The sequence below is a fragment of the Herpailurus yagouaroundi genome, unplaced genomic scaffold (assembly GCF_014898765.1).
Source record: "Herpailurus yagouaroundi ecotype Mexico unplaced genomic scaffold, PumYag 393, whole genome shotgun sequence".
Lineage (NCBI taxonomy): Eukaryota > Metazoa > Chordata > Mammalia > Carnivora > Felidae > Herpailurus > Herpailurus yagouaroundi.
In genome coordinates this window covers 580840-603056 of record NW_024412610.1, presented here as the reverse complement: position 1 = coordinate 603056, position 22217 = coordinate 580840, and the positions used below count along the sequence as shown (strand labels likewise).

The following is a 22217-nucleotide window of genomic DNA, read 5'->3' as shown; positions in this document are numbered from 1 at the left end:
AAAAAAAAAAAAAGAGGTTAGAGTGGGAGAGAGCCAAAGCATAAGAGACTGTTGAGAACTGAGAGCAAACTGAGGGTTGATGGGGGGTGGGAGGGAGGAGAGGGTGGGTGATGGGTATTGAGGAGGGCACCTTTTGGGATGAGCACTGGGTGTTGTATGGAAACTAATTTGACAATAAATTTCATATACAAATAAAAAAAAAAAGAAAATTTAGAACTTTTGTGCATCAAAGACAGTATCAACCGAGTAAGAATGCAATCCAAACATGGGAGAAAATATTTCCAAATCACAAATCTGATAAGGGATTAATATTCAGAACACATTAGACAACTCCTGAGATGAAAAAGACAACCTGATTAAAAAGCGGTCCAAGGACTTGAACAGATATTTCTCCAAAGACGATATACAATGGCCAATGCATCTGAGAAGATATGCAACATCAATAATCATTAGGGAAATGCAAATCAACACCACAGTGAGATACCAGTTCTTAGGGGAAGAAGTGGTTTCTTCCAGCCCTCGTACAGGGGGACAAATGAGGGTCCATGGATACCACTTCACACGCACGAGAATCGCTACTATTTTTAAAATAACAAAATAACAAGTGCCAGTGAACAGGAAAAGTGATTAGAACCCTTGTACACTGTTGGGAATGTAAAATGAGCAGCCACTATGGAAAACGGTATGAAGCTTCCTCAAAAAATTAAACATAGAATTATCATATGATCCAGCCATTCCATTTGTGGGTATATACCCCAAAAAATTGAAAGACGAGATATCAACAGATATTTATAAGCCCATACTTAGAAGCAGTATTATTTACATTAGCCAAAAGAATTAAGCAAGGGATGAAGGGATAAGCAAAATACGGTATATACATACAATGGAATGCAATACGACCCTAAAAAGAAGGAACAACCTGACACACGCTACAACACAAATGAACCTTGAGAGGATTGTGCTAACTGAAATACACCAGCCACCAAAACACAGGTACTGTATGATTCCACTTACATATGGGGCCTAGAATAGGCCAATCCATACAGACAGGAAATAGAATGATAGTTTGCAGGGGATGTGAGAAGGGGATAATGACAGATTTTTGTTAAATGGATAAAGAGTTTCAGTCTTGACTATATGAAAAGAGTTGAAGATAGATGGTGTTAACAGTTGCCTTGGAGTAAAAATGTACTTAATACGCTGAACAGTACACCTAAAAATGGTTAAGATGGTAAATTTTACATTTTATGCTTTAAAATTATGGTAAATTTGGTCATTGATGCTAACTACCATCATTTTCTAAACATTAAAAATTAAGTAAATGAATTTTTTTAAAGGTGCAGGGAATAGCCACCTGATTAAGGTTTATGGATCTAGATGTCAGGGGCATGCAGGGATATTCCCTCCAAGGTAAGACACCGATTATTGCGAGTTGCATCTCTCACTGCAAAGAAGGAAGGACATGGCCCAGGGGACACGTGGGGTTCCAGCAACACACATTTCACCCCTAGGGGGTTACGTTTGGCCCACGTCTGGATGACCTAGAGGGATGCTAGCTTTGAGTGGGACCAGAACAGAAAGATCCAGGCCATGCTACATTCAGATACCATCTGTTGGACCTCCTGATGGTAGAAGGGTCGATGCTGGGAAAGGATGCGGTGTGGAGCTAAAGGAAAGCACTAGTAGGAGAATCACATGCTGGCACCTCAGGTATTGTAGTAAAGCCCATGCCATCCACAAAGAGTAGTAGATTCCCTTTTAGAGGTAACATGTGGTGTGTTTCAGGACCTGAGAAGAGAGAATGCTTGTCCATGGGACACCAAGCAGGCACATGATTGAAAATGATCATATGCAGGGCGCCTGGTGGCTCAGTCGGTTAAGCATCCAATTCTGGATTTCAGCTCAGGGCATGATCTCACAGTTCGTGATGCTGAGTGTGGAGCCTGCTTGGGATTCTCTCTCTCTCTCTCTCTCTCTCTCTCTCTCTCTCTCTCTCAAAATAAACTTTTAAAAAATGACCATATATGTTGGGTTCTGTATAACACACTAAGTCATAAATTAGCCAGGTCCACAGCAGTCCATCCTAAATGGAAATGGTTTCTCTGCACTGAAGCCTGAATCACATGTTAACACTCATCAGAAAACATCCACCCCTGAAGAGACACTGAAACACTAAGCAGACAAGTTGACCTTAGCAAGCCTTTATCAGTAGTCAGCCCAGGACCGGTGGAATGGGCGCATGAATGGAGTGACCACAAGGCAGAGATAAAGCCACAGAGGAATCCAGCAGCAATGATTCCCAATGATTCCCAATGATTCCCATTTGGTCTACTGCTACCTCTGAATGTCCACCCTGTCAGAAACAGAGACCAACACTGGGCCCTGCTATAACACCATCTCTTCAGGTGGTCAACTGTCCATGAAGTGACAAGTTGACTGCATTGAGCCCCTTCCATCCTGGAAGGGCTAGACATTCATCCTCACAGGGACAGACACCTATGCCATGTGAGCGCTTTCCTTTCCTCCCCACAGAGCCAGTGACACTGTCTAGGGGCTATCAAAAGGCCTGATCCATGGGCTCAGAATTGCTCTTAACACGGTATGTGGCTGGGAGATCCCTCACAGTGAAGCAGGTACAGGATATGCCATGACTATGGGATCTACCTGTCATGTCACATTTCAGATGGTCCAGATCTAGTCGGCCACACAAAATGCTGGATGGCCTTCTAAGGCACAAGATGTCAGTTTTAGGGGGAAAACCCTGCCATTTTCCATGATGCAACATATTTATGGAATCAGACATCTCTATATGGTGCTGTGGTCTCATGAAGAAGAGTATGTGAGTCCAGGAACCAAGGGGTGGAAGCAGGTATTGATCCATGTACCATTGCTTCCAATCACCCACTGGGGGAGGTTATGCTCCTCTTCTCTGTAGTTCTGGGAACGGCAGGTTGGAGGTCCTGGAATAAGGATCGACTGAACCTCATACACATTATGGCTGCCACCAGGGATGTTTGGACTCCCTGTGCCCAGGGCAGGAGTCTGCTCTTCTCCAGGCAGAAGTAATCCACCCTGATCCTCAGGAGGGGGTGGGACTCCTCTTACACAACTGGGATAAGAGCAATGTAGGGGGAACCTGGGTGACAGACGTGGGTGCCTCCTGGTTCTCCCTCGCCCCATTGTAACTATGAAGGGACAAGTGCAGGAACCCAGCCTGAAAATGGCTTGATTTCCAAGGGCCCAGACCCCTCAGATAGGAAGATCTGGGTCACACTCCCAGGTAGCCCACAAGGGCCCCCACACCTGTACTCTGCAATCCATGGCAATATTTCTGCAGAGGCCCTGCTTCCCATGGGCTGGGTTACACAGTAACAGGTCACAGCAGGGACATGAAGGCAGGCTGGTTTCCAGGCGGCATGGGGCTCTCTGAGGGCTGACTGTAGCTGAGGACTCTTCTCCAGCCTTGCTCACCTTCACTTAGGTTGCCTGGTGATCTGTGATAGTGCAACACAACTTTCTCCTGCAGGCCATAATGTGGGGTCAGACTGGCATCTCGGTCTGCTGGCTCTTCCAGCATTATCTGTCTCCCTCTCCTATCCTCTGATAGGTGTTTCCTCTGATAATATTACGGTGAATTTAACCCTGTCTTGTTTTAGCATCTGCTTACGGGAGGACTAACAAAATCATTTCCATCTGTAAACCAACCACCTACTGCTTATTCCATCTATAAATTCGTCCTCTTTGTCCAGCTTCTCCCATCAGCCTCTGCTCCATTGCATTTGTCTTTATCTCATGAGCTTAGAGGTGTTTGTTGTTTTAACCCCCCCACCCGGGGGGGGGGGGGTCATCTGGTACACAGCAATAGATCACTAGTAAAGCTCTCTAAAGCTTATTTTATTCTACCTCTCTTTTATTTCCTTGCACTTTGAAAATGTTGTCTTTACTCACTGTTTGCAATTCCTCTCTTCTTGTTCTTGGTTTTATTTTCTATTGTCTTTTGTCTTTGCTTGTGTCCATCTGCCCCCACTTTTCCCTTCCGCTGTCTCCATTACGGATGATTCTAAACATATACAATAAAAGATTCCAAACGAATAAAATAATACTGTATGGTGATGCAGAGAGGAAGCATATCTGGACTTAGAGGCTGCAAGTATAATAACTAGGTATATGGAATACAAGTAAAGGAAATCAAGTTATTAATAGGGTCAGACCTGGGCGGTCCTGCAACCAAGCAGTAATGTTCACACTTATTGCCTGCCCTTCAGGTGAAAGAGCTGCCTCTCAGTTTCATTTTCAGAGCAATAGGAACAGCAACAGAGACACATGCACACGCCTGGTGAAAGGTTACACTGACACAAGCACTTTGGAAATCAAGTTCGCGGGTGCTGGTCTGGTTACAGCACATCCTGCATACAGTCCAGCAATCCTAGCCCTGATCGTACACTCTGGGGAATCCCTGACCCGTGTGTCCCAGAAGACACGTTCAGTAATGTTTATGGAAAAAACTGGAATGACCACATAAACATAAATAGGAAATGAGTCACAAAATGTAAAACTTTACACCAGTAAAAATGAGTGAACTACGCCTCACACATCAGAGAGAAGTCAACGAGACAAGACACTGAGTCACAGAAAAATATGTGCAGCATGTGTTCACTTACAGAAACGTTAAAAACAGGCAAAAACTAATAATATTTTGTTTGGAAATATATACACTTATTGTAATATCTTTAGGGCAACTCAAAGGAATTGTAACCAGGAGTCTCAGGACAGAGGTTACACATGGGGGGATGGGACTGGGCAGTGGTCCACGGGGCTTCATTCCTTCTGTTTCTTATCCCAGTGCAGGTGCCCAGGGGTTTACTGTATCAGAACTCCTTAAACTGTCATTTTTCAAATTGGAGTTTGTTAACCATTCATTCCAGGTTAATGTTTCTAAGGAAATTAAAAATGAAATACCAAAGTTCGTTTCAAAGATACTTCGAAAGAACTATTTGCATTTGGAACAAAACCACGGTCAATTATTCTGCACTATGTTAGAGAGAGGATACAGAATGTTATAACAACAATAGCTTTGGCTCCACATAGGGCATTTGATCTTTTGCTTACTGGCATCTCGATTGATTTCTGGCATACAATGTTGCATACAGTGTGCAAGGCAATTCTGTCTTGTGAAGGATTTGAGCGGGCACATTAACCTCACATTCACCTAGATTCAGTACATTCACAGAATGAAAAAGTACATTGTTGCTCAATGTAAATTAAGCTGGAAATCATACAAAGGAATAACCACCAATGAAATAGGAGAAATGAATGGAAACGACAACAGAGCTGCTTTAAAAAAAAAAAATGGTACATAGTAACAGTGCTTTTTAGAATTTGTAGATGCCTAAATCTCTTCTACCAAATCTCACTGAAAAACATACTGAGACATGTTAAATTTATTATGGATGTTCAATTTATATAAACTTCTCATTATTACCTTCCAAAGAGAATTCTGAAGCATTCAATAAAAATAATGGATGAAAGTAGGATTTGACTTACCAAATCCAAAAAACAATATTTAATTTTAATTTTGGTTTTAACGTGTACCTAAATCCTTTGAGAGCCTCCCTTCCAGAGGTGGATCTGAATGTCCTTCTCTTGGGTGTGGGCTGCCTTGAAGGATTCACTTCAGACAGAAAAGGCTGATGTAATGGTGTGTGACTCTGGGTCCCAGAACATAAAACACACGGCAGCTTCCAGCTGGGTTTCTCTCTCTCTCTCTTTCTCTGTTGGCTCTAAATTAACTATGAGATGTTAAACAATCATCCATTAGTTTTAAGATTTAAGAAGAATATCTATATCTAAGGGGACAGAATACATACTATTAACATTCAAACAATCTATTTATTTGGACTTTGGTCTCTGACTGTGATCCAATTAGAGAAAAAGGAAGAACCAGGCTGTCTCGGGCAGATTCCAAGATGGCTGCCCTAACCAACCTCAGGTTGTTCATATTCTCCCAGTTGTTGGATCAAACATTAATCCAGGTGCTAGTGTGAATGGACTTTGCATGCGCAGTTAAGGGTCATATCAGCTGAATTAAAAGTGGAGGGTTATTGTGAGTAATCCTGACCGCATCAGGTGAGCCCTTAATAGGATGGAGTTCTTCCTGAGTGAAGGCCTGGCTGAATGAGCAGGACTCAGGGTGAGGGAGGCCTTTTTTAATTTTTATTTTATTTTAAAAAGGTTTTTTTGTTTTGTTTTGTTTTTAATTTTTGGGAGAAAGAATACAGAGCATGAGCAGGGAAGGGCAGAGACAGAGGGAGACACAGCATCTAAAGCAGGCTCCAGGCTCTGAGCTGTCGGCACAGAGTCTGATGCAGAGCTTGAACTCATGAACCTGAGCAAGATCACACGACCTGAGCTGAAGTCGGTCGCTTAACTGACTGAGCCACCCAGGCACCCCAACGGAGGCCTTGACCATGGAAGGGACCACCAGGCAAGCAGTGCTGGTGGCCACAGGAGCTGACAGCAGCATCCCACTGACATTGTGCAAGGAAGTGGACCCTTGCAGGGGGAGGACCGCAGTCCTCCAGCTCCAGGAAATGGAATTCTGCCAACAGCTCTGTTCAAGCTTGGAGGGGATGTTGAGCGCTAGGTGCAAACACTGCCTGTGACACACGGGAGAGAACCCTCAGCATCACACTGGACTGCTGACCTGCAGAACTGGGACACATGGATGGCTGCTGTCGTAAGTCACTATGGTTGTGGGAATTTGTTCTGCGGCAATAGGAAACCACTGCACAGCCTCAAGTGTACGTAGAGGTCTTGCCCCTGGAATGAATTTATGAAACTTCATGCACACTAGATGGATGAAATAAAATCTTTCCTTGGGGTGCCTGGGTGGCTCAGTCAGTTAGGCGTCCAACTTCAGCTCAGGTCATGATCTCACGGTTTGTGGGTTCGAGCCCCACATCAGGCCCTCTGTGCTGACAGCTTAGAGCCTGGAGCCTGCTTCGAATTCTGTGTCTCCCTCTCTCCCTCCTCCTCCCCCCCCACTCATGCTCTGTCTCTCTCTCTCCTTCAAAAATAAAAACTTTAAAAAAATTGTTTAACTTTCCTTATTTTTGCTTATGTATTTTTCATTTTATGATTTTTATGTGATGCAATTAAATACTAATAGTCACATTTCATTCATTCATTCAACAACAATTAATTTAGAGCCTACTATACACCAGGAATGGCTTTCTATGCCGGGAGACAGCTTTCACCAAAATAGCCCAAAGCCCCTGTGCTCATGTGCCCTACATTCTAGAGGCTTCTCAAGAGTGAGACGGAGCCACTGGAACATTTTCAGTGAACACGTGATGTGACCTGACTCATATTAGCAAGACCGCTGACTCACATTAGCAGGACGTTAGACTCCCCTGTGGGGAGAAGAGCCCCAGGTGGCAGGTGATGCAGGGCACCAGGGCCACAATCCAGGAGGGACAGGATGGTGGAGACTAAGGGGAGGAGAGGGCCTGAGGGATGAGAGAGACAGAGAGAAGGGCTGCAGGCACAGGGTGAGGAAAAGAAGCAGAGGGAAAGAATTCTAAGCAGTGGAATTCTCAGATTTAAATACATTGTTATACAGATTTTTAATAAATCTCTATCTACAGGATGTAGCAAGACATTCTTTGCATCTACTATTTACTATACTCTGGGGGCTCCCTGAAAACCCATTGCCTCCTTATGATATTCAGGGTAAAGAAAACAATACCAAGTGCCCCAACAATATGCACATAATTTAAGTATTAATTCAAACACAGGAAATGGGAGAACACTGGTGAGGGGCATCTGGCTGCACTGAACACTTGCAACTGGGAGTTGATTATAGCTTGCCTACTCTTCCAGCGGAAATATACATAACAGTTGTGCATCCATGGACTGAGGAAATGTCCAGCATTCACACAGATAATCTTGGGGCTATGGAATGAAGGTAATGTTAAAACACAGGAGTCAGGGCCCCCTGGGTGGCTCAGTCTGTTGAGCATCTGACTTTGGCTCAGGTCATGACCTCACGGTTTGTGAGTTTGAGCCCTGCGTCAGGCTCTGTGCTGACAGCCTGGAGCCTGCTTTGGATTCTGTGTCCCCCCGTCTCTCTCCACCCCACCCCTGCTTGTGCTCTGTCTCTCTCTGTCTTTCAAAAATGAATAAAACACAGGAGTCACTGATACATTGTTTGGGAAAACTTAAGAGCTTTGTGGGTCTGACTGCTGTGCTGGATGGTCACTTTTCTGTAGGGTGGGGCCAAAATCACATTTACAGTTTAGATTCCTGATGTTCAGGGGTTACCAACATTGTGCTACCACTAGCGTTAATCAACAAGAAGGAAACTGGAATCAGGTACAGCTTCTCCATGTCTAAAGAGAAAACCTCTGTCCCTCCTTTTCTGTCCCCAGGGTGAGCTCATTCTCTTGTATCGAATTCCCTGGGAGTGAGTTTTCTAGAATAATCCAGAGGAAGAAAGGTAAGGTGTAGGAGGTAAGAGAATCCAGTTCAGCGAATATTCCGGAAAAGGAGTTGAGCCCAGCCTGTGCGTCTTTCCCTGCTTTCCTCAGACAGCCCCTGGGCCAGGACTCAGGAAGACAGGATGACAACGTCACCTGACCACCGTGCATGCGGAGAGAGGTCAGGGCAAAGTCTCAGAACTCCCGGGAGGGCCTGACTCTTCGTGTACCCTCACGAGGGCGGTGTCTGGCGCAGGGAAGGCCAGGGTTAGGGAGTCCTTAACTCCCCTGGTTTTACTTCTCCTTCTCACAGCCTGGGTCACGTCCTCCTGCCTGGAAACTGATGACGGAAGCCCAGTGCGCACTCCCATTGAGTTTCCCGTTTTAGAGAAACAATTAGCGTCACCGCTGTTGCCGCATACAAAATTCTCGGGAACAGGCTCCGTTCAGCTTTTCCCAAGACCCCGAGGGTCTGCTGCATGGACCCCACAACCCGTCCTCCTCCTGTTCTCGGGAAGCCTACTCCTTACCGCGACCTGGGCGGGTGACTGCGGGGTCGGGAGGAAAGGGCCGCTGCGGGGCAGGAGCGCGGGGACCGCCCGCGGGGATGCAGGACCCCGGGGAAGGCGACTGTCCGCCGCCGCCCCGACCCCAGACCAGCACCTGCCCCTTGCCCACCCCCCACCTGTCCTCCCCCGTTCCTCCCAGATTAGGCCCCGCTCTCACCCACTCAGATCCCCCTCCCCCTGCCCTCCCGGCCGACTCCCCCTGGGACGTGGGCCCCGCGCGGGGAGGAGGGTCGGGCGGGGTCTCAGCCCCTCCGCGCCCGCAGGCTCCCACTCCCTGAGGTATTTCTCCACCGCGATGTCCCGGCCCGGCCTCGGGGAGCCCCGCTTCATCGCCGTGGGCTACGTGGACGACACGCAGTTCGTGCGGTTCGACAGCGACGCCCCGAATCCGAGGATGGAGCCGCGGGCGCAGTGGATGGAGCAGGAGGGGCGGGAGTATTGGGACGAGCAGACGCGGATTTACAAGGACAACGCACAGATTTTCCGAATGAGCCTGCAGAACACGCGCGGCTACTACAACCAGAGCGAGTCCGGTGAGCGGGCCCGAGTCCAGGTCACGACCCCCATCCCAATGTCCGCCCTCATTTCCAGGTCCGAAGGTCACCCCGAGGTCCACCGACAAGCCCCTAGACCGGGAAAGAGCCCGGTTTTGTTTGCTCGGGTTTTGTTTCCAATTTAAGCTGAACAGGCTCAGTTCCAGAACAACCCAGGGATTTCTCGCGGGGGCGGCGCCAGGGTCTCACCGGGACTGGGGCTTTCTGGATGAGAAGTGGGGCGGGACAGGCGGGTCCCCCGCGGGTACAGTCAATTCTCCAAGAACCGCGCGGATTACGGGGCCCTGAACGAGGACCTGCGCTCCTCAGCCGGCAGATCACCCGCCTCAAGTGGGAAGTGGCCGGTGTGGCCGAGGGCTGGAGGAACCACCTGGACGGAGAGTGGGTGGAGGGTCTCCGCAGGCAGCTGCAGAACAGAGAGCAGATGCCGCAGCTCGCAGGGATGAGGGGGCAAGGAACTTCCCCAGTCTTCCCTCAGCCTGGGGCCAGTGTCTCTCTATTAGCAGAGATCAATGGGACTGATGCCAGAATGCCCCCCGCCCCCCACTCCAGGGGTGGAGAGAGGAAGGAAGCAGCTCTGGTGTTCAGACTGGGTACCAAAGAGCACCCTGTCCAGAGTGCCCACGCTTCTCCCTGGACGATTAAGGAATGCAATCCCCCGGGGATGGAGGGGGAAACCATCTCTGAAGTGACTGATCAGCGACTCCGGCAGCGGCTTTAGGAACCATGGGGACTTTCTTAGTTTTGTTCTCTACCCCAAAACCAATGTGTTTGAATTCGGACTCCAGCTTTTCTGAGTCACTGGGCCTCAGGTCGGGACCAGAAATACTTTTTCTCCGCCCCGCCCCCAGATCTGCCTCCTACCTTAGGCTATCTTGTCCTAATTAAAGAACTTTCCAGACAAGAAGAGATCATCCAAGATGTCTATGCCTAGGCTGGTGTCTGGGTTATTGCTCCCTTCTCCCACCCCAGTTGAACTGTCCTTTCTCAGGATGGTCACATGAATGCCGCTGCAGTGGCCCAAGACAGACATGAATTTTTTTTTATTTTCTGACCCTTCTCCTCAGACCCTCCAAAGACACAGGTAACCCACTACCCCGTCTCTGACAGTGATGTCATCCTGAGGTGCTGGGCCCTGGGCTTCTACCCTGGCAGCGTGATGGGGAGGACCTGACCCAGGACTCAGAGCTCCTGGACACAGGCCTGCAGGGGACTGGACCTTCCAGAAGTTGGTGGCTGTGGTGGTGCCCCCTGGAGAGGAGCAGACATACACATGCCGTGTGCGGCACGAGGGGCTACAGGAGCCCGTCGACCTGAGATGGGGTAAGGAGGGAAACCTGGGCACAGAGCCTCTTCTCGGGGAGATGTCCCTTCTGAAGAACTTCGGCAAGGTAGGGGCTTATGCCTGGGGTACAGGGTCCCTCCCTTCTCTCCCAGAGCCTCCTCCTCTCATCATGGACATCGTTGCTGGTCTGGTTCTCCTGTGGTTACTGTGCTGCTTAGAGCTGTGATCTGGAGAAAGAAGCACTCAGGCAGGGAGAGGCTATACTCTGAGTTTTCCTATCCCACTTAATGGGAAGTACCACCCACACACATGTGCTCGTCCAGTGTGGAGTGGAATGCTAACAATTTCTTTGTAGTAAAACACGTGAAAATGAAGGACAAATGTTTCACCTTGATGAATCTGGTGATGCGGACCTGATTCACAGCAGTCATAGGACAGAGAGGAAGGCCCCTGCTGAGGACAAACTATAGGAGGGCGGTTTGTCCATTCCCCACACAGGTACTTTCTTCATGTTTCCTGATCCTGCCCTCAATCTGTAGCCACATTTCTGGAAGTTTCTCTGGGGTTCAGAACTAGGTCTAGGACCTCATGGCCCTGCCTCCTAAATGGCCTCAAACACGGTGTTTTCTTCCTACAGGTGGAAAAGGAGGCAGCTACACTCAGTCTGCAAGTAAGTATGCAGGGGGTGATCCCTGAGACCCTGGGATAGTGTAGACAGGATCCCATGGGGAGCTCACCCACTCCATAGCTCCTCCTTTAGTCTCATCTCCTGATCACATCCTGTTTGTATTAACCCGGGCAGTGACCGTACCCAGGGCTCTGAAGTGTCTCCCATGGCTGCTAAAGTAAGATCCTGGAGGACCTCAAGTGGGGAGGGGCTGGACAGAGGGAACACGACTGGGTTATGAGAATTCTTTGAGTGGGACGTTTTGAGCATGCAGTGGGGTGAGATTGTCACCACTTACAGTGAGTGATCTGAATCTGTTCATGATTATTTTCTTTCACAGTGTGAGCCAGCAGCCTTGTAGGGGACTGAGTGATAACAAGATTTGTTTGCTTTCCCGCCTTGTGCCATCGGTGTCCCTGACTTCTCTTTCTGCAAAGGGCATCTGAATGTGTCTGTGTTCCTATTAGCATAATGAGAGGAAGTAGGGAGACTGGCCCATCCACCCTGAGCCCTGCCCACTCTGACCTGTGTTCTCTTCCCTGACCTGCCTTTCTGTGCCAGCAGAGATGGGGCTGGGCCACCTCCATCCTGTGTATATATACCACAGCTTCTTTATCCATTTATCTATCGATGGACACTTTCTATTGTAAATAATGCCTGCAATAAATATAGTTTTCAAATTAGTGTTTTCATTTTCTTTGGGTAAATAGCCAGTAATAAGATTACTAGATCATCTGATAATTTTATTTTTACCTTTTTGAGGAATTTCCATACTGTTTTCCATAGCATCTGCACCAGTGCGCATTCCCACCAACAGCGCACGAGAGTTCCTTTTTCTCCACATCCTTGTTTGCCAACACTTGTTATTTCTTGTGTTTTTTATTTTAGCCATTCTGACACGTGTGGGGTGATAGATAACTCATTGTGGTTTTGGTTTGTATTTCCCTAGTGATGAGTGACATTGAGCATCTTTTCACGTGTCTGTTGGTCATCTGTATTCTTTGGAAAAACATCTATTCATGTCTTCTGCCAAGAGATGGCTGTTTTAATTTGGGTGCTCCCTGTGGACCTCCCTAAAAAGGTGAGCTTTGAGAAAAGATTTGATGGACCCAGGAATTATCCATGAGATTGTCTGGGGCAAGGTCTTTCCAGACCATGGAAATTCCAGTGTGAATGCATGAGGGTGGGTGTGTCTGCGTGTTCTGGGAGGAGACAGGAGACCAGTATGGCTAGAGCAGAGAATAACTGAGATGAAATACAAGTATGGTCAGACCCGGTACTCTTGGAGGATATCAAAAGGGTTTTGACCTTTGCTCTGAGTGTGATGGGAATTACAACACAGTTTGAGCAAAAGAGGGACATGGTGGGGCACCTGGGTGGCTCAATCCATTGAGCATCCAACTCTTGATTTCAGCTCAGGTCATCATCCCAGAGCCATGGGATTGAGCCCCACATTGGGCCTTGTGCTGAGTGTGGAACCTCCTTGGGATTCTCTCTCTCTCTCTCTCTCTCTCTCTCTCTCTCTCTCTCTCCCTCTGCCCCTCTCCCCTGCTCATGCATGCTCTCTCTCTTTCTAAAATAAAAAAAAAATTTTTTTAATCAAAAATTTAAAAAGAGGGACATGGGATAGCTTCTCTTTGAAAAGATCACTTTATCTGCTGTGCTGAGAACAGAATTGGAGGCAAGGGGCAGGTGAAGCATGGGAAAAGCAGTAGGAAACCAGCTCAGTGTTCCAGGCTGGGGATGTCTGCTCCTTCCACTGGGGTGTGAGCAGCGGGAAGAGTGTGAAGTGATGGGATTCTGGAAACAATCTGTAAATGGACCTTACAGCACAATCTAATGAATTAGATCTTGGGTATGAGAAAGAGGAGCCAGGGAGGACCCCAAAATTCTGTACTATGCAAGTGGAAAGATGGAGTTGCTGTCAGCAGAGATGGGGAAAATTCTGGAAGGAGCATATTTGGGGAGGGGCATCACAGACAGTCAGTGAAGAGATGATGAGATGAGATGTCTATTAGAAATGTGAGAGAATCAACTTGGCAGTCAGATGAGCATGGATGAGTATGGAATTTAGGAGAAATGTCTGGGCTAGAGAAGCCGATTTTGGAGGTGACACCATGTAGATGATGTTTAGAGCCTTCAGCATAGATGCGGTCACCAAGGGGGTGATGGCCATAGAAGAAAAAGGAAAAAGGACCAAACCCTGGACCCCCAGTTCCAAAAGATCTGATCAGACCCCACACTTAGAGCAGTCTGCACAGTCCTGGCTCCACTTAAAGGCACCTAGACCAGGGAGTCCCAAACTTCCCGGTTCACAGGACTCCCCCAAACACCGTCTTAAGGCTCACAAAGTGTGGAGTAGAGTATGAGATTCTGCGTTTAGGACAAGGCGCTGCTGTTGGTCTTTACGTCACACTTTCAGTAGCAAGAATGGAGATGAGGATTCCCACACGGCTATGCATCGGCCTCACTTGCAGGGCTCGTTAAATAAGCGATTCCTTGATCTTGCACCGAGGACTCTGTGGATCTGGGGAGAGGCCTGTGCGTTTTGTGAGAAGCCTGGCGCTCAGCCAGATCTGGAGCCAGTGAGGTCAGCGATCAGAGCAGCCAGCCTGGGGAGGGGCATTAAAACCACATTTAAATACGTTTTCTTTTCCCTTGTAAAGAGAGGGGAGCACATACCTTGTCAATAGGAGACGTGATGTTGTGAGACACATGTCATTGTTGTATCCTGGGGTCTAGACGAGTGGGAGGACTAGGGAGTGGTTCACGGTTCAGTGTGACAAACACCTCTGAATGCTTGCTCTCTGCAACTACTCCCCTGATCAATTTTTTGGAGCAAACAATGGAATCCAACTTTTTTCTAAATATGAGATTATGTTGGGGAAGGCCACAGTGCAGGCTTGGGGCTACAGAGCCAGGAATGGAATACACAATCCCACCCTAGGTTGAAGCCCACACAGGAACCCACTGCCCCCACTGCTCTGCACAGACATCACCTGTCACACCACCGACTCCCCTGATGCAGGACACTGGGCCCTGAGTCCAGGACTGACGTTGCTGCTGCTCCTGGCAACAGGAGGTAGTAACTGCCCACACGGCTCCTGTGCAAATGCTTTCTGCACAGTGTTAGCCTTGCTGACACCACCTCCTGAGTCAGGGCCAGCACATGGTCAGCTGCCTGGTGGAGCCTCGTGCTGTCTAACTGGAAGAATGGTAGGAAAATAGATTTTCCTTTTCTATGCAGAGAGGTGGCTTCTACCTCCTAAGAAGACTCTCAATGTGAGAGTCGAATAACAGGACGGCAGTTCAGGTGCTGGGGGCGAGGGCTGGAGAAAGGATGGCTGATTGCTGTTCTCAGAGCACAGACCTGAGGTTGCAGCTTGATCCGGTGCCCTGCAGGCACTCAGGTTCGGCCGAAAGAACAAGCCAATAGATGGCATCTCTCCTCTCATTCCCCTGATACTATTAGACCAGCTTTTGTCTACTCCAGTTTATGCTGACAAATATACGGAAAGGTATTGGGGGTGTTGAAATGATTATTCAAGATGTCGTCACCCGTTGTCTCTGACAACAGAACACCTAGGTCTGTAAGACTTCAGGGGGCCTCTGCGTGCACTGACATGTCATGTTAACGTTTTTATTTCCCTCTGCATGAAAGTACTCTGGGGAGAGAGTCTGTAACATTTATCAGTTTTTATGTGACCCTCGCAGAGGACTAAATAACTAACAAGCCAACCAAAAAACCAAAACACCACCTTGGTCTTCTAGTGTGGCCGTAGTGTTCCTCAAAGTCTGAACTGTTAGTTAACAACAACTCAACTGAGAAAAAAAATGGCTTGTTTGAAAATCTTATTTGCATTCTAGTTAGTTAACATATACTATTGTGGATTTTAGTGATTCATCACTTGTATATAACACCCAGTGCTCATCCCAAGTACTCTCCTTAATACCCATCACCTGTGTAACCCATCCCCCACCAACCTCTCCTCCAGCAACCCTCAGTTTGCTCTCTGCATCATTAAGAGTCTCTTGGGGCACTTGGGTGGCTCAGTTGGTTAAGCGGCCAACTCTTGGTTTCGGCTCAGGTCATGTTCTCACAGTTTTGTGAGTCCAAGCCCCTCGTCAGCTCTGCACTGGCAGCACAAAGCCTGCCTGGGATTCTCTCTCTCTCTCCCCCTGCCCCACTCACGCTGTCTCTGTCTCTCTCAAAATTAATAAAGAAACTTAAAAAAAAATTTTTTTAAAAAGAGTCTCTTCTGGACTCTTAAAAACTGAGAACAAACTGAGGGTTGATGGGGACTGGGAGGGAGGGGAAAGTGGGTGATGGGCATTGAAGAGGGCACCTGTTGGGATGAGCATTAGGTGTTGTACGGAAACCAATCTGACAATAAATTTCATATTTAAAAAAAAATTTTTTAAAGAGTCTCTTCTGGTTAGAGGAAGCATCATTTAAATTTTTTTTTAATTTATTTTTGAGAGAGAGAGAGACAGAGCATGAGCAGGTGAGGGGCAGAGAGAGACGGAAACATAGAATCTGACGCAGGTTCCAGGCTCTGAGCTGTCAGCATGGAGCCCAATGCGGAGCTTGAACTTGTGAACCGTGAGATCATGACCTGAGGTGAAGTCGGCCACCCAACTGACTGAGCCGCCCAGGCGCCCCAGGAAGCAGCATTTTAGAATCACCACTTACTGTGGGGGTTAGTCTATTAGGGTCTCACTCCTGTTGGGCACCAGGCTTTCACGTCTTTCTCTGCTCAGCACCACAAAGCAGCCAAAAGCTCGGATGGATTTCTTGCTTATCTCCTCAGTCTTGGCTGATGTCCTCAGAGCAAAAGTGAATCTGGAGCTCTGGGCTCCCTGACCTCACCTCTCCAGGCTACAGTCCTCTCCTAGATGTTGGCTGGGCCTCTTCACTGTGTCTACATGTTGAAATTTTTAATAAGATAAACCACGTTTCATCAGGCTTTCTCAGTTGTTCTCAGTGGGATCATGAGTTCCTAAATTACCTCCCTAACCAGTAGTCAGAAGACAAACTACTCTCTAGGCTGAATGTTAGAGTACAGTGTTGAAAGCCAATCCAGATGGGGCAACATCAGAGTGGGCACCAGCTCACAAGGTCAAGGTAAGGATCACAGGTCTAAGAGGGGAACGCTGGGGACAGAGGGGAAGGACAAAGAGTCTCCCGTGTATACTTGGTCCCATATTCAATTATGAGGCCCAAAGGGACCTTCTGTTTCTCTGCGGTCACTGACTTTCCCTTCTTCTCTCTCACTCCTTTCTCTGACCTTACTCAAACCTCAGGATCTTTCATTAAAAAGGACATGAATGGAATTGGGGTCATTCTAGGCAAGCTACCCACAGAAAATATGTCTGAAATCTCACATAGCCCAGTTATCTGTCGGGACAAGAGGTGGATGCAGGGGTCAGTCCTGTCCCCACCCTCCCTTGAGTGAGGCCAACAGAGGACTCTTTCCTTCCCCAACGGGTGACCGTGGAGGTGGTGGGATCCCCCCAGAATCTTAGGGCAGCAGCAGCTCATTTGTGACCTCCAAGTGGAGTTGTGAGCCCACACACGAGTCAAGTAGCACCTCAGGATCTTTGCAAAAGATCTTTCCATTATCTTTCCTCCATCGTCCTTGGCCTCAGTAGCCAACCTGCCTGCCATCGTCCATACTGTTAGTCCTCCTTCAGAGAGATCAAATCCTCACCATTCTAAGGGGCTAAAAGTGTCCCCTGGAGAAGCTCCCATTGGGGTCACCAACATCTATAAGACTGAGACCAGGGACCAAGAATCAGTGACAAACCAGATTGAATATGACAGCTGAAGCAAAATGCTACACACATTTCCCAGGCTGGGAGGGGGAAGGGTGGTCAGTGCATTCCCGGGACACAACATGGTGAAAACCCTTTGGTCTAAAGTTGGGAAAGCCCAGCTTGTCCTTACAAGAATCTCGACATCACTCACAAACCTTGCTGGACAGTCCAAACTCTGCTGGCACCGCTAACACTACAGAAGTATTTCTGTACCCTTATCCTTCTGATCTCAATAGTTAGGTCTCCTGTCCTCCAGCCACGTTGCCCACAGCTCATGCTGTGATGAGCACAGTAGCCTGTCCAAGTGCCGGAACTGTTTGTGGTCCATGAAGGCAGTGGCAGGAAGCCAGGCTTGCTTATGCCAGGTGGACAGACATGGTGTGGAAATACACCAGGCAGTGAGTGCCAGGGGTGGAAACAGTTACCTTGGGGTCCAACAGGGAGTGGGCTGTGAACCCACCCTCCCCCCTTCTGGCTCTGCTGCTCCCTGGGCTCCCTTCTGCACCCCACCTTTGTCCAGAGAGGCATCCCTGGGGGCCTGTTATTGCTTTGTGCAGCTGGGACAGATGAGAGGGACAGAAAGACAGAGAGGCCAGGAGAGGGACAGGGTGGACAGAAGGGACCAGAGTTAGGGAGACGGCCTGGGTTTCAGTCAGGGTCAGGGATCCCCAAATGAGTAGAAGGATGGTTAGGAACTGCTTGCACCAACTTCTCCAGACATCTCAATATCTGTGGAGAACCAACTCTGAAATCCCCACCCACTTCTATAAACACAAACCTCCACTAACTTTGATGGGCTTTTCCAGAATCCTAAGATCTAATCCCAACAAAAGTGCATATGAGTCATGAGAACAATCAGAAGAAACTGAAGGAGGTGGGGTGGGGGGTGGAAAGTAAAAGCCTGGAAAAAGTCCTAGGGAGAGGGCAACCCTGAGGGCAGGGTTCTGCTTCACATCTGCCTCCTTAAACTGGAGATGCTCAAATGCAAACATGGCTCTGTAAGTGTCTTCCCTGAGGCTTCTCTTTACCCATGGAGCAGTCATTGGCCCATTCTACCTTGGACACTTGATCCTGGGACACTCTAGGTGAACCATCAAGGTCATCCAGCTGCTCCAGCCCCAGGCAATCCTTCTTGCTCTCCCTACTTCATAGAGTGAACTCTTCTCCAAGGAAAGGCAATTTATTTTTGTTGATGGACAAGGCAAGTAGGGAAGAAAGAGAGCTAGGGGACGAGGACAGAAAGGGTAGAAAGGTGTAGGGAAGAGGAGATGTCCAGGACTTTGGGAGGAAGTAGAGATGGGCTATTCTCTTTGCCCAAGCACCCACTCAGATAGCCTTCCTTTGCTCCTCCTTCCTCGTTATCAGTTTCTCCAGACTCCATGCTCACCAGCCCATAGTGAGCTTAATCAGTAAAATGACTCCAGATTTACCATAATCAGTAAACGGGCTCCAGAGTGGAGCAGAAGGAGGGTTTGGAACCTCATGGTCTGGCCTCTGAATGCCTTGGACTTGGGGCCAAATACAAGGTCCCTACCCACTGGTGTGGATAATATAAATGTAGATTATTAACTAACCTGATTGGCTTCTCTACAACCTCAAAACCCAGGGGAAACTAGACATAATTCTGTGTCATCTGTGCTTTGCTAAAGCAATCAAAAATACCTGACACAGGTGTGTAAAAACTAAGGGTAATTCCCAGGATGATTTGCAGTCCCCACCATTTGGATCTCTGCTAAGTTGGGCTTCCCTACCGAGCCATTATGCTCAATGTGCACTGAAGATTTTGAGATCTGAACCTAGACATGTTCAGGCTTTCATTATTTTATTTTCAGCAACAGGGTGGGATGCATCCCATTAGTCCAGACATGCTTTTTTTTTTTTTTTTAAGTCTGTTGGATCATAAGATTACCTGTCCCCTTTTCCTTTTCTTCCTTTCCCAGAATCTCTCTGCATGAATCCCCCAACCCCCAAACCTGATTCTATGGATAGTACAGAGTCAGGAGCAGAGCCCTGAGGCAAGATTGCCTGGGTTCTAATTCAGGCTCCGCCATTTACTTTTTGTGTGGCCTTAGATAAGTGAATTAAACTCTCTGTACCTGTATGCTCATCTTGAAAACTGGAAAAGACACCACAGTCATTTATTAAAAGGGTGAAATGTCTTAACATGTGCAAAGCACTATATAATTGTTAGATAGTATTATTTTGGCTGTTGTTTTATTATTACCATCTTAAGCCTTTTTCTGAGGCCTGCCTCTTCCCCCAGGCTTTTTCACTGAAGGAAATTCACCATGGGAACTGACACTATCTAGTGCATTTAGACACCACTGGTTCACAGTGTGTAACTCTACGTATTGCAGCATCCTTAATCATTTCCATCAGCTCTTTATCACTACCCTGGGCCATGATAGTTCACCTTGACTTTCCTTAACCTGAAGCAAAAGAACTCTCTCTCTCTGCAATATAGTGCATGACAAAGTAAGGCATAGTCTTTACTCCCTTCTTTTGTTTTTTGTTTTTTTTAATATTTTTACTCCCTTCTTTAGTTAGAATCTTCAGTCTGTGGTTTGCCTGTAAGTTCCAGTCTAGTGACTGACCTTAAGAGCAAGTCTATAAGCAGTACATGACCTCATGAAATGATCCAGTGACATCCTTTTATTTCCACATTGAGCATATAGACTCGGTGTCCTTTGAGTCAAAAAAAAATTCCCCAAGATTAAAAGCCACTACGCACCAACCATAATGTTCTAAATGAGAAAATCTGTCAATGTCAGCTGTTGACAAGGATGTGAAAGAGCTGAGCACTGCTGTTGAAAAGAATAAATAGGTTCAACCAATTTGAAAATTGGCTTGTCCTTATCTTCCAAAGATAAAGATTCACCTTCCCTATACTTGTGGATTCCACTTTTAGGTATATAACAACAACAACAACAACAACAACAACAAAATGTGAAACATCGATGTATTCAAAACAGTTTTGGTTGTGATAGTCAAAAGATGGAAACAATCCCAAAATTTATTAGCAGTACAGTGGATAAACTGACTCATGTTCACATAATAGGATGCTACACAAGTAACAAAAATGGACAAAATACAGCTACCCACAATTACACAGATGAATCTCACAAATAATATTGTTATGCACACAACACACAATGTATGATTCCATCTATATAAAGTTTTAAACAGAAAAAAGTAATCTGTTGCTAAAATTCAGATTAATGGTTATTTGGGGGCAGGAAGAAGAGCTCAATGATTGAGGGGTGTGTGAGAAGGCTTTCTGTGGTGCTGGTAATGTTCTATTTCTTGACCTATGGGTTGTAAAAGAGGTGTGTTAATTTTGTGAAAATTAAGCTGTTACTGATGATCCGTGTGTTTTACACTTGAATTAGTAAAATATAAGTGAACCTTTTATCACTTTTGGCACAAACTCCTTTTTCTTCTTTTGTTTTGTTTTATATATTTTTTCTTTTTTGTTTTTGTTTACAAACTCACTTTAATAAACAAATAAATAGGGAATTCAAGCCATTATCCTATTTTTTTTTTGGTCAGAAATTTATTTCAGAGGACCCAAATTAATGATGGGGAAGCATCATCTTTCCAACAGGATTCCAATTAACAAATTCAGAATGAATGAGAGAAAAATCATCCTTTTATAGCCCCTAATGAAGTAATGAGTATAGGTAAAGATCATCAGTGGATATTTGACTATTAGTTGAAAGAGTGATGAGGGGACTTTATAGTGGTTGGATATAAGGTGGTCATCACCTGAACCCACTAACCAATGTTAATGTCTCTACATGTGAAACCAGATGGATGTGATGGGTATACACAGTGCCACCCATGAAGGGATTTTTGTAATTTATTGAAATTTTAAGGGACATAAATTTTGGTTTACTATTTCTTTTATCCCCACATTTGCTAAACACAAATCAATGAAACAACTTAGAGCTTAGGTAGTAATTAAATTTTTATTATTTTCTCACACACTGAACGATTATCTCCTTTTCATACTTTATGTATGCTGATTAGTTTTATGTCATCTTGACTAGGCTATAGCACCCAGTTTTTTAATAACATTAATCTAAGTGGTAATGTGAAGACATTTTGTACATGTTAGGATTGGGTTTGCACATATGGTTAACATCTGAAATCATTTGACTTTAAGTAAATTGAGGTTACCCTTGATAATGTGAGTGGGCCTATTCTACTCAGTTGAAGGCCCTAAGAGCAAAAACTGAGGTTTCCAGAGAAGAAGAAATTCTGCCTCAGAACTGCCACACCAACTCCTGTCTGAATTTCCATTCTGATAACATATACAGGGTTCGTGCTTGCCACTCTCTACAATTGTATAAGCTAATTCCTTAATATTTATTAAGGCCTGAAATGATTATGGGGTTTCTGGAATTGGTTCTTCAATCTGATAAGATTTAAAAGCACTAATGACTTTATTTTAAGTAGTAAAAAGGGCACTTGACAATCCATGGCAGTAGAGATACTCAGAATGTCACAACTGGATACTCTAATCAAATACTTATAAAAGGCAAAGTACATAGGTGACCATGTATTTGATATATTAGAACACTTTCATCAAACTAACAAACATAGTAAGATTGACTGTTTGCTGCTAATTGTGTTAGGCAAATTAAGGAAAGGAAAGGATGGGCTCAGGGATTCAACTTCCCAGCTCAAGGGCCACATAAATCACCTGAAAATTTCTGTCTGCTCTGAAACAAAAATTCATCTTCTGTTGCCAGAGCTTAACTTTCCAAACACCAAACCTGCAGTCTCATCTCGCAAGTGGATAAATTACAAATTGAATTCCCAACCTGATATTATGTCTGCTGTTAA

At 46.3% G+C, this 22217-nt stretch overlaps 1 long non-coding RNA gene and 1 pseudogene across 3 annotated transcripts; both read left to right on the top strand.

Moving 5' to 3' along the window:
- The first annotated feature begins 5854 nt into the window (after positions 1-5854).
- LOC121022328 (uncharacterized) lies at positions 5855-8907 on the top strand. Of its 3 annotated transcripts, none has more exons than XR_005786906.1 (5): positions 5855-6190; positions 6609-6736; positions 8430-8497; positions 8589-8658; positions 8791-8907. It is a non-coding gene; the product is annotated as an uncharacterized LOC121022328 (long non-coding RNA). The 3 variants fall into 3 exon arrangements; XR_005786905.1 differs by lacking the exon at positions 5855-6190 and adding an exon at positions 7797-7966 and having other exon boundaries at positions 6357-6736; XR_005786904.1 differs by lacking the exon at positions 5855-6190 and having other exon boundaries at positions 6357-6736.
- A 6-nt stretch (positions 8908-8913) lies between these two features.
- Positions 8914-16522, top strand: LOC121022327 (BOLA class I histocompatibility antigen, alpha chain BL3-7-like; annotated as a pseudogene).
- The last annotated feature ends 5695 nt before the right edge of the window (positions 16523-22217 follow it).